Source organism: Rhincodon typus, chromosome 6 (assembly GCF_021869965.1).
Source record: "Rhincodon typus isolate 14 chromosome 6, sRhiTyp1.1, whole genome shotgun sequence".
Classification (NCBI taxonomy): domain Eukaryota; kingdom Metazoa; phylum Chordata; class Chondrichthyes; order Orectolobiformes; family Rhincodontidae; genus Rhincodon; species Rhincodon typus.
This window is the reverse complement of record NC_063337.1, coordinates 23,266,020-23,278,622: the sequence shown is the minus strand read 5'-3', so window position 1 is coordinate 23,278,622 and position 12,603 is coordinate 23,266,020.

Genomic DNA, 12,603 nt, shown 5'->3' with positions numbered 1-12,603 from the left:
TGGTTTTGACTTGAAGATGACAGAGGGTGAATTATTTCCCACAGATTCTGTAAGTTAGCTCCACTCCAGCGGGAAACTTGTCGGCAGTAAGATGAAGCATTGCAGCGAGATAGATCGAGAACTGTGTTGGGGCGTTGACACAGCCCTGCTTGACACCGATCTGAACAGGGAAATAGGTCAGTGGCGGAGCCATTTGTCATTACTACAACTTCCATGTGCTTGTGGAGCAGGCGAAGAATGGTGACAAACTCCATACTGTAAAACTATATGTTGTGACAGTTGGAAAACGTAAGTGACAGGATGACTAATGATGTGTCTCAAATTGCATCAAAGGATCATTCTGTAAGCTTCTTGTCAGTTCTCCCAAATTTCTCTGTGATCTTGTTAAATGCGATAGCATTTGCAATAGCTTTGGATCATGCTGCACATCTTCGTTAAATGAATAAATTATCTCTCTTCTATAAATTATTTCCACACTTCCTAAACCAGATCAACAGTACCCTGGTTTCCATTTACATATGGATGTTCCTTCACATTATATAATATTTTTAAATGGTCAATTCATTTTGAAGAAATGGTTCATTCATTCCCAATTTTCCTAGCTGGGAAGTCAGGCCAGGAAGTGACAACTTGTCATTTATGGCTCATTGTCTGACATTACAATCTTGCCAACATCCAAGCTGAGGACTGAGTTTCAAAAAAAGACCAGGAATTGCAAACAAACCTGAAACCTCTGTTCTGAACTACAGAATGCATGCACACTCCAGCTCATGGTGATACATACAGAAGACTCATCTCAGGAACTGTACCCTATAAAGAGCATAATCCTGGAGTTATACAATACATGTCATGGGCAATTGTTTCATGAATTGTGTCTTTTATTCTGCTAATGTCTCAGTAAAGCCAATGATTTGAGGTTTTGTTTTCTACATGCTGTTATGTGCTGTTGGTTTCAAATGCACAATGCCAAGAAAACTGTCCAAGGTGCTGACCAGAAAGAAATTTCAGTCCCACAACTTTTAGTTCTCTCTTCCTGTGGACATTATGCCTGATAATCATTCCATTTTCTGCTTTATGGGAACAAACCCACAATATAAAAATAATATAAAAATCCCTGCACTTCTAATCAACTACCCAGATTCCTGTTTTATCGCTGTGAAATGACAGTTAATATTCACTGTCATTACTTCTCTGAACCTGACAACAGATTCTGGAGACTGTACATATGCAGTTATTCACGAAATTCCAGAAGCTACTGTCAGTGATTTTATACTTCTCCATGAATTCAGCCAATAAAGGTCCTTAGTGTATAAACAAGTACTAATTGCTGAGCGAACAAACAAAAACTGCCTTTTTACATTTTCAGGGATAAATGTTGTGGAGGCACTGGGATTAGGATCTGAACTGTGACCTAGACAGCCAGTGAGATAGCTCTGTCAGCTCATTTGGGAAGGACTTCTGCTCTTCTGCCTCTAAGGCACTTGTCAAGCCAGTGGCAATTCTTCCACTGGGTTCAAGAAGCCCAGGGGCAGATATCCCACTTGCTGAGATTCCAGCCATTCAGAGGCTCAGTAGCAAGAGCAGGGGTGTGTCTCTCAAAGACACTGCACCTCCTATTTCTGTTAATGTGTCCCTTATTTGGATACTTAGTGCTTTTAAACAAGGGAGTCACTTGTGAGTCTGTAAGCCAGCATGCCAGAGTTTCCTTGCTATTCTTCCCACATGGAGACCCCCCATCAACCCCTGGGTTATAACCAACAGCAACAAAATAGGCCCTTGAATGGGCCAACAAATTCACTGTGGGGGAGGACTCTAGACCCTGCTCCATTCCTCGCTGTAAAATCCTTGAAGAAGTTACACATTGTTGAATGAGGTGTAACTAGATTTTTAATGCGCACATCATCTATGCAAAAAACATTCATTGGTCCTGAAAATCTAACTTTATATTTATGGATTGTCAAATTTCTCCATTGTGATTAAAAAACAGTTTGCATACTTTAAAAATATATTTAAAATTTTATTTACAATATTTCAACTTTTACCTTATTACTGTATGTATAATCCAATCATTTATTTCAATCTTAGTAAAATTTTAATCAAAGTGAAAAATTCAGTGCATTTTGCTTCTGGGTTTGCTGTCTCTGAGAATACTTTAAAATAATTGATCGTTTACCCCACTTGTTGACACTACTATTGCTGGATACCTACCGGCCTATTTTACTTTGTAGCAGATTCAAACAAATGTTGGAAAAGGTGACATCCATACCAATGAGATCACTAGATCTTTGTAGACAACCTCCTTGAATCTGCAGCAAGTACCACTGCTGTGCCACTGACTATGAAATCAGAAACTCATTCTAAACACACAATGAGGGCCATCAGTTCGATTGGGATGAAGTGACCATACTAGGACAAGCGAACACCAGACGTGCAAGGGAATTTCTGGAAGCCTAGTTCTTAACACGGGACTCCATTAACAAACACGTAGAAATAGACCCTGTATAGAGACCGCTGTTAAAACAACAGAATCGGAAGCAACAAGGCCATCACACCAGAGGATCGTATAAATCCAGAAGGAAGCAGAATGCCAACACTTCGATTAGAGGTCGCACTGAGGATGTTGCCTAGAAGAGTAATGAAACATCTGTACACTGCAGAACAACTGGCTCGGCGAGCTAACAAACAACTGCAGACACTGACTTACATTTTTCACTTCAAAGACACTTTTTGCTGCAAACGCAGAGGATGCTGGAGAAACTTAGCAGATCTGGCAGCATCTGTTTAGAGAAAAAAAGAGTTAAAGCTTTGAGTCTGGAGGAACACAACAGGCCTGGCAGCATCAGAGGAGCAGAAAAGCTGATGTTTCGGGTCAGGACCCTTTTTCAGAATCTTCAGCATCAACAGTTCTTACTATCTCAAAGCTTTGAGTCTGCTATGACTTGTCTTCTGACCTGCTGAGTTTCATCAGCATGTTCTGGTTTGTTCCAAATTTCCAGCATCTGCAGTGTTTTGCTTTTACCTTTTGTTACTATTCGATCAAAGTCAAATTTATGTATCTTCAAGTAGGGACCATGAAAATTGTTGGACAAATATTCAGTGATTAGTGCATTGTTTAAACTGTGTGTCTACAGATGATTTTGGAATGAGTTAAAATCTTACCCATCGTCACATTTTGTGCAGAGCATGAGTATTAATTTTGGATGATATCCAATCATCATAGCGTGAAAATGATTTTAGAAAGTCTTCCCCTTTTACATTTAATTGTATGAAAAGTAGAGGTACTGTGCACAAAGAAATCATATGCAGATAGATAATGAATTCAGCCCACTAGCTCATTATCATACTTTAGATCATGATAGTCACTAAACAAAATATGATCATTTTTAGCAGATGAGCTCCTCAGAATTCTCATTTAATTGTCCTCAGAGGAAAGCTAGTGTTAGATGAATAAATTTCACATGGGGAGAGGGCCATTACATAACTTACTGAATTATTTGGCTACTATCCATTTTCACTGAATTAGCAGATGCAAAGTGCCTCTTTCACTTTTGCTTGATTAACTTTTGAATCAGGATGTCACGTCACTGTCAGTGGCAGGTTTATGTGCAATTAATGTGTAGTTTGACAAGAAAATGATGTCCTGTGTAACTGTTTCGCACTGCTCAGACTTGAAACTCTATGGAGTATTGTTGCATTGTGATTCTACCTACAGTAGGTGGACTGCCATGGTTCAAGAAGGCAGCTCACCACCGCCTTCTCAATGGCAACTAGGGATGGGCAATGTGCGATACCCATGTCCCGTGAGTGAGTAAAAACAAATTATGCAGTGCGATGTGAAATCATGCCTAAAATGTTGTCAGTCTGAGCTTTGTCAGACTTAAATTTCCTTGAGAACATTTCTAATGTTATGAGAAAGTAAATATTGTCACCATGCATAGTACATATTAACATGTATACTGGATGATAAATGGAATTATGCTCATGTGTGTAACTAAACACGGCTCATGGTACAGTGATGCACAGCTCATCATATAGCATAGTGTGGTGATCACGTGCCATGTTCTACAATTACTACAATGTTACTACAGTGTCAGATTCTACTTGTTTGCATTCATAGGAAGACTGGTGGGGTGAGGCCTGGGAATTAGAGGGTTAAGGGCATTATATAACCATCTAATATATTGCATTCTTATAGATACTATTATTTTGATGAAACATAAAATGTTGTTTCTGGTAGTTTAAGTCGTCATTAAATATCACAGGGTACCTTTCAAAGCAACCAGAGAGTTCCCCAAATATCCATGTAAACCAACACAATAAACATGGATTTACTCACTAGCCTGTTTGCCTGAGTACTTTCACCCTGGTATCAGAAATTTATTTTAACCCTCACTCCAGAGGGTCCTGCATATTAACCAAGATGCCATTTCAGTGCAGTACAGAAGGAGTGCTGCACAGGTGGAGCTGTGCCGTTCGAGTGAGATTCTCTGGTGTCCGGGCTAAGACTTATCTATCCACCAGAGAACAAAGTACCTGACTTTCATCAAGTTGATGTTTGTGGGATCATGCCACATGTATGTAACACTGCCGTGCTAACCTCATCACAACTGTGAAATGTTCCAGAGACATTTTTGTCTTTGCCTTTAACAGCATAATACATATTGACAATAACTGCAGTTCAAAGGAATTAATTTTATTTGATGTACGCCACTTCAGTTTATCTCTGAGACACTCGTGGATGTACAACTCATTTCTTTTTAAAAAAAACTCCAGGTAAGAAAATCACCCAATTTCCTCAGTCGAGGTGGAAAAATCCACAGTTTAAACAAATTAGCCAAAATGTTCAGTGTGGAATGCAGACATAAAGTTGCCAGGCAGTTCCGGGTAAAATGCAAGACATATATCAAACGTATTGCGTATTGTGTAAAATTGTACAAACCCAGTCGTTCTTCAGTCAAGGTTGAGACACCCTGCAATTTTCCTGCATTTGCTTTTAGCAACTAACTACCTGAACAGACATTTCATTTTAATGGCTAAGGTGTCCAGATGATTACTCCCACACCATTAACAAACATTTGTGGGGTGCGGGGATTCAGCGTTTACACCCGTTCGATAGTGTATCTGACCATAAAACCAAAAATATAAAAGGAAGACATCCTGGTGCCAAAACAGAAACTGCTTAAGGTTCTGTTCCCCCACGGTGCCCCCTCATGGTGTGGCTGTAGCTATTGACTGAAGAGAGCCGTGTTATTGACACTACACAATCCAGCTCCAGTGTTTGCATCGACAGCTCTTTATCAACAGCGGCATTTTTTTGCAACATTGCAGCCTGGTTAAGAAACCAACAACATGTAGCGGGTGGGGGAAGCAGCAGTCGGGCTGGAAACAATGCAAGCTCTGAAAGACTAGACGGGAACCTCTACCACCTGAACAAATAGGTGCAAGTTCTCGAGCGAGTCTGTGCCTGAAATCGGAGCATCTGCAGCAAAGTCGTCCCCCTAGTTACTTACTGTTAATTGTGGATTTCTAACACCCGATGTGTTTTGCTCGCGGCTTAAACTGGGATCCATCGGCTCAACATAATTCAGGTAAGCGTTCTAATTCCCGTAACTATTGTATTTCGGATCGCTCATCGAACCACTATTTCTACCTCAAGTAACTTCTAAAAGAAAATGCATCTCCTTGTATTCTGGCGGTAACACGAAGTGTCCATTTGGTTTTAAGCACCAATAGATCCAAATAAGAGACAGGGTTCAAAGATGTTCCAGCTTATCTTGCAGCGTTGGCTTTTGCACTCGCCCATCTCTTGCTCCTTGTATTTGTGTTCTCATCATTGCAAATCCAAAGATCGCCAGCGCCCATGACCTGATTCACCATTATTTTCGAAAGAAAGTACTGTGCTTTTATTCGCTTTGTAAAGATGTCAGTCCATGTAACGAAGCAGAAAAAGATTGGAAGAATTTCTGGATGTTGAAGTCAGAGATCTTCCGCAGTAAGCTGCAGTGAGGATTGGAAGGTATCAGTCACCCTTCTGTTGGTGTTTCTGCACCTGCTTGTAGTTTGGCCAGAGTTCATTCAGTCAACTTCTGATATTGGTGAGGAAATATCTTGTATCCTTGTATAATTGATGTCACTTATGTGCCAATGGGGAAGGAATTCCATACCGTAAGCTCTACCAAGGAGGTAGAATTACTTGTTTTTGCTTTAGTTATGGTCCCTTCAAAATAGTTTGTTTTACGTGGCAGTATCCTTTCAGACCGGAACACACAGCGTACAACCTCTCCCCGAAATCTCAGTTGTGAAGGCAACAAAGTCCCAATTTTTTAAAATGAAAGTTAGCTGGGGTATATGACCGCAAACCAGCCTCTTACACCTGACTGGTTTTAAAAACCTCACTGACTTTAAAAGCTTTTCCAGCTCTACCCGTCATACATCGAAAGCTTGTGTTCAAGCGGCAAATCGATCAGAACATTGGCTCTAATGTGACTGATGTAACACCAGTTTTTGCGCGATCATTAGACAATTGGGTTAGAAATGCCTTAATACTTGATGAACTGTATGTTATAGCTGCTGGCGACATGGATAGTTAATGGAGGAGAAGCTGAAGAGATTGTGAAAAAAAAACTATGCGCCAAAAAACTGAAACAAAAATTTAGAAATGCCATATCGGTCAGTTAGCGTCTGCAGGGGAATAAGGTTGGCAATGCTCCATCTGACTGACTTGTTTGGACTGCTGTGGTACTCCGTTTCTGTTTCTGAAGTTGGTTCAGATAAGCTGACAACCCAAAGTAACTATGATTAGTCCTAGGGCAGTACATACCTTCTAAGCAACCTGTTGAGAGGTGTTACACTCTTTGGGACAGGTGGGACTTGAACCCAGGCTTTCTAAATTAGAGGTAGGGACATAATCACTACACCAAAGAGCCCTTAGCAGCAGACTGCAAACATTCTCCAATCAACCTGTTCAGACGTGTTAGGACACAGCTCTGGAGCAGGTGGGACTTGAACCTGGCTCTTCTGGCCTAGAGGTAGGAACACTACCACTACACCACAGGAAACCCTTTGGCAGGGCAATAAATGAAGTAGCCTAACTGACCTCAGCTGTGGCCTGCTTAGATCTTTCAGCTCATCCATTACTTTCTAGAGAAGGACAAAGTCATATCAAGTAGAAAATTGCACTTCTGCTAAATAGGGAATTTAGGACGCTCCCAGTCATCAATTCATAAATTAAACGTGGAAAAATAATAAAAAAGTTATGAATGTAAAACTCAATGGGATTCAGGGTAAGCAAGACCTGCTTGTTTGTCATTATGGGGAAACATATGTAAAGGACCAGCAGGATAGGAATTTGGTAGTACAGAAATGAAAGAAAGAAAAACTGTGTCCAAGATTTTCATCTGGCACTCATCAGAACAATTCTCAAGAGAAAAGACCATTTAAACTAAAGACAGAAATACAGGAGAAACTCAGCAGGTTTGCCAGCATCTATGGACAGAAATAGAGTTAAAATTTCGAGTCGGGTATGACCCTTCATCTGAAAATTTATTCTATATCAGAGGTGAATTGGTTGTCAAGTTGACTCAGATTGTTACAGGCATTTTCATGGAGAATGCCCCACTTGATGAAGACTGACAGTTAACTGTCATTGTTTAAATGTGGTTTAGAATTGAATCAAATACAAACTGTCCAGAATTGAAGACATCTATTGAAGGGTCATATTTGACTGGAAGACTAAATTCTGTTTCTCTCTTCACAGATGCTGCCTGACCTGCTGAGTATTTCCAGGATTTTCTGTTGTTATTCTCATATATTGTGTTGCAAAACATCTCAGATGTGTTTCCTTTCTGCCAATGCATGGCCAATTCTTGCTTGGGTCAGTTGCCAATCTTTGACCATGTGTGAACAAAAGCAAAGACTCCAAGTTTAGTTGTCAATCACTAATGGAAAGATGAGGAAAAGAGACAGAGGCAGAGAGAGGAGCACCATGACAGAAGGACAAACATCAAAACATTTAAGGGAATTGGGTACAATTACAGGAAGAGACTTATTTTTGAGAAATATATAAATCAAAATAGTACAACTATCTTCTGGAGTGATATAGAGTAAGCTACTTTTGCATGAAACTGATTGGTTGTTCTTTGTACCATTTATGAAAATAACAATCCTGCTATTGCTGCTATTTCTAACAATAATCAAAATCGAATGAAAATGACTCATGACTGACGTATACAAAACCAAACTTTCTTTCTCTCAATTTTTGAAAAGCTTTAATTTCTGAAACACACAATAATGCAGAATCCCCTGCAATGACAAAATCAACACATAAGTCTCTGTGAAGTCCCCCCTTATTTGTCTGAACTCTAGCGAAAACAATCCTAACCTAGTCAATCTCTCCTCATACGTCAGACTTGCCTTCCCAGGAATCAGCCTGGTAAACCTTTGCTTCACTCCCTCGAGAGCAAGAGCATCCTTCCTCAGAAAAGGAGACCAAAACTGCACACAATATTCTAGGTGTGGTCTCACCAAGGCCCTGTGTAACTGCAACAACACAGCCCTGCTCCTGTACTGAAAACCTCTCGCAATGAAGGCCAATATACCATTTGCCTTCTTTACAGCATGCTTACCTTCAACGACTGATGCAAAAGGACACCCAGGTCCTGCTGCACATTCCCCTCTCCCAATTTACAGCCATTCAGGTAGTAATCTGCCTTCTTGTTTTTGCTTCCAAAGTGAATATCTTCACATTTATTCAATTATATTGCATCTGCCATTGATTTGCCCACTCACCCAACCTGTTGAGATCATGCTGAATGATCTCTGCATCCTCGTTACAGTTCACCCTGCCACCCAATTTAGTATCATCTGCAAACTTTGAGATGTTACATTTTGTTACCTCATCCAAATCATTAATGTATGTAGTAAAAAGCTGGGGTCCCAGCACCGATCCCTGTGTCCCGGCACTAGTTACTGCCTGCCAATTTGAAAAGGTCCCATTAATTCCTATTGTTTGTTTCCTATGGACTGAGTGGCCTGCTGCTATATTTGTATTTTACAGAATAGAATCCCCACAGCATGGAAACGGGCTAATTGGCCTAACAAATCCACAACAACCCTCTGAAAAGCATCCCACCTAGACCCATCCCCCTACCCTATCCCTGCCTTCCCCATGGCTAACACACCAAACCTACACATCCCTGAACATGATGGGTAATTTAACATGGCCAATCCAACTAACTGAAACATCCAGCAGACACCCACACAGACACAGGGAGAATGTGCAAAGTCCACACAGACAGTCATCCGAGGCTGGGATTGAACCCAGGTGCTGTGAGGCAGCAGTGCTAACCATTGAGCCACTGTGCCGCCCAACAGAACACAATGCAGAGCTAACTGGCCTGTAGATTCCTGCTTTCTGTCTCCATCCTTTTTCAAGTTTTTTTTTTCCAATTTGACAGAATCTGCTGTGAATCTAGGAAATTTTGGAAAATTAAAACCAATACCTTAGCTATCCCACTAGCTACTTCTTTCAAATGCTGGTATAAGGTCCATCAGGACTTGAAGACTTGTCAGCCCGAAACTCCAAAAATTTACGAAGTACAACTTTCCTAATGATTGCAATTTTATCAAGTTCCTCCCCAGTTTCCACTTCCTCATTACAGCTAATTCTGGGCTATTGCTTCCATCCTCTAAAGTGAAAACTGATACAAAATACTAGTTTAATTCTTCAGTCACCTCCATATTTTTATTACTAATTCCTCAGGCTCACTTTCTACGAGGCCCACACTCACTTTGTTAATATAATTTTAAATAACCAAAGAAACTCATCATCTGTTTTCATATTGTCACATGATTTTCTCTCATAATCTTAATTCTTCCATTCTTATTAATCTATCCATTGCTGTGATAATACCTTTAGCTTGTTTAGTTAACTACAGATAGTAGATCCTCCTCTTGGAATTATTCTTTCTTTTTGGAAATTAATGATTAACATTTTTTTAGAAAATCACACACAGATTTATTACCTGTCCCTAGTTGCCTTTGAGAAGATAGTGAGCTACCTTCTTGAATCACTGCAGTCCATTTGCTGTAGGTCGACTGACAATACCACTAGAGGGGGAGTTCCAGGATTTTGACCCAATGACACGGAAGGAACAGTCATGTATTTCCAAGTCAGAATGTTGAGTGGCTTGGAGGGGAACTTGGTGTCCTGTTACTCTTGTCCTTCAGATGGGAATGGTTGTGGGTTTAGAAGGTACCGTCTAAAGAGTGTTGGTGAATTTGTGGAGTGGATTTTATAAATTATTTTTTTCCTGATTCTGTTAGTTCCATTTTACTAGAGTTACTTCATGTTACACTTGATTGTATATGGCTTTGATGTCAAGGGTCATTACTCTCACCTCACCTCTGAAATTCAGTTCTTTTATCCATGTCTGAACCAAGGCTATAATGAGGTCAGGAGATGAGTAGCCCTGGAGGAACTCAAACTGAGCATATAATTACTGAACAAATGATGGGTCATAGCACTGTTGATGCCATCTTCCATCACTTTGCTAATGATTTAGAGTAAACCGAAGGAGCAGTAATTAGCTGCATCAGATTTGTCCTGCCTTTTGACAGGATATACTGGTGCAGTTATCCCCATGGTTGGGCAGGTGCTAATTTTGTAGCTTTACTGGAACAGCTTAGCTAGGGACATGCAAGTTCTGCAGTACAAGTCTTCAGTACTATTGCAGGAATGTTGTCAAGGCCTGTGCCTCCAACCATTTTTTGATATCATGTGGAGTAAATCAAATTGGCTGAAGACTTACATCTGTGATGCTGGGGACACTGGTGGAAGGTGAGGTGGATCAGCAGGCTTCCCGGTGTCTGGAGTCAATGTTGAGGACTTCCAGAGCACCTCCCTCCCAACTATACACCCCACTTCCATCAGATCTTCTGCGCCTCTCTTGCCCTTAGGACAGGACATGCCCAGAGGCGTGATGGTTTTGACTGGAACATTGTAAGTTATGATTCTGTGAATATGTCTGTGTCAGGCTGTTGCTCTCCCTATTTTGGCACTAGCCCCCAGATGATTGTATGGAGGACTCAGCAGGGTCAGCAAGGTTGTGTGTGCTGCTATTGTTTCCAGTGCTTAGGTTAACGCAGTGGTCCATCTTGTCATTTCGTTTCTCCTTTTCAGCAGTTGATACAACTGAATGGCTTACAAGGGCCCTTTCACAGGGCAGTGAAGAGAAAACCACATTGCTGTGGGTCTGGAGTCACATTTAGTCCAGACCAAGTAAGGACAGAAGTTTCATTCCCTAAAGGACATTAGTGAACCTGATGCATTTTTATGACAATCAACAATGGTTTCATGGTCATCATTGGTCTTTCAGTTCCAGATTTTTGTGTTATTGAATTCAAATTCCCCTACTTACCACTCAAACCCAGGTCCCCAGAACATTACCTAGGCCTCTGGATTACTAGCCCAGCGACAATACTACTAGAGTCATTACAGTGACTCACTGGTGTTAATGGTAAAGTTACAGTGAACTTTAGGGTTGGGTAATAGAGCAAGTCACTTAAGTTATAACTGCCTCTTTCATCCTGTAAAATGTGCGCTGCCATGAGGAGTTAAATAGTGCAAGTTGCCAGGAAACTCTGAGCCATTTCAATGCCAGTGAATGAATCAGTAGACTTGAAATAATAAATTTATGAAAATGTTTCTCTGATGACCAGTGTAATGAGTTTAAGTTCACTAAGCCATGTAAATGTACGAGAAACAACTGTTACGTAAAGCCTGTTTGTATTAGGACTGCTCTGAAATGAGGATGAATGTGGGTCTTCCATGGAGATGCAGTGGTGCATATATAGAATTGTACAAAACTTCAATTTCTTGAATGAAGAAATTTTCTTTAGTTTTTTTTAGTTTAGTTCTAGTGTTTTTTTTAGTTTTGCTTTGAAGCATGGCCATTTAAGTCCAGTTGCAAAATCAGCAGCAATTAAATTTCATGCCCTGAACTAGATTGATATAAATGTTGTGAGGATGGATTTGAACTATTTTTTGAAATGTTAGCTTGAGATGATGAGCCAAACAACATTCAAAGTAACATCCACTGGATGACTCATACAGTAAAGTACATGACAGTAATTATTGTGAATCAAGTAGTTGTTGGTAGTACAGAACTTGAGTATCATTGAAAAATAAACTCATGCTGTTGAGTCTTTTCGACTTGTAAGAATGGCACATTTTTAAGGAAACAATAATGTATACTGCATGAGAAAAGAGTGCTGTTTGATTGGTAAAGTTAGACAAAGGAGACCCAGTGGACATGATCCATTTAGATTTCCAGAAGACCTTTGACAAGGTGCCACACAGGAAGCTACAAATAAAATAAAAGCCCACAGTGTTAGGGGCAAGGTACTGGCATGGATAGAGGAATGGCTGACTGGCAGATGGCAGAGAGTAGGGATAAAGTGGTCTTTTTCAGGATGGCAGTGACTAGAGTTCAGTGATAGTAGGAACTGCAGATGCTGGAGAATCCGAGACAACAAGGTGCAGGGCTGGATGAACACAGCAGGCCAAGCAGCATCATAGGAGCAGAAAGCCTTTCTGCTCCTATG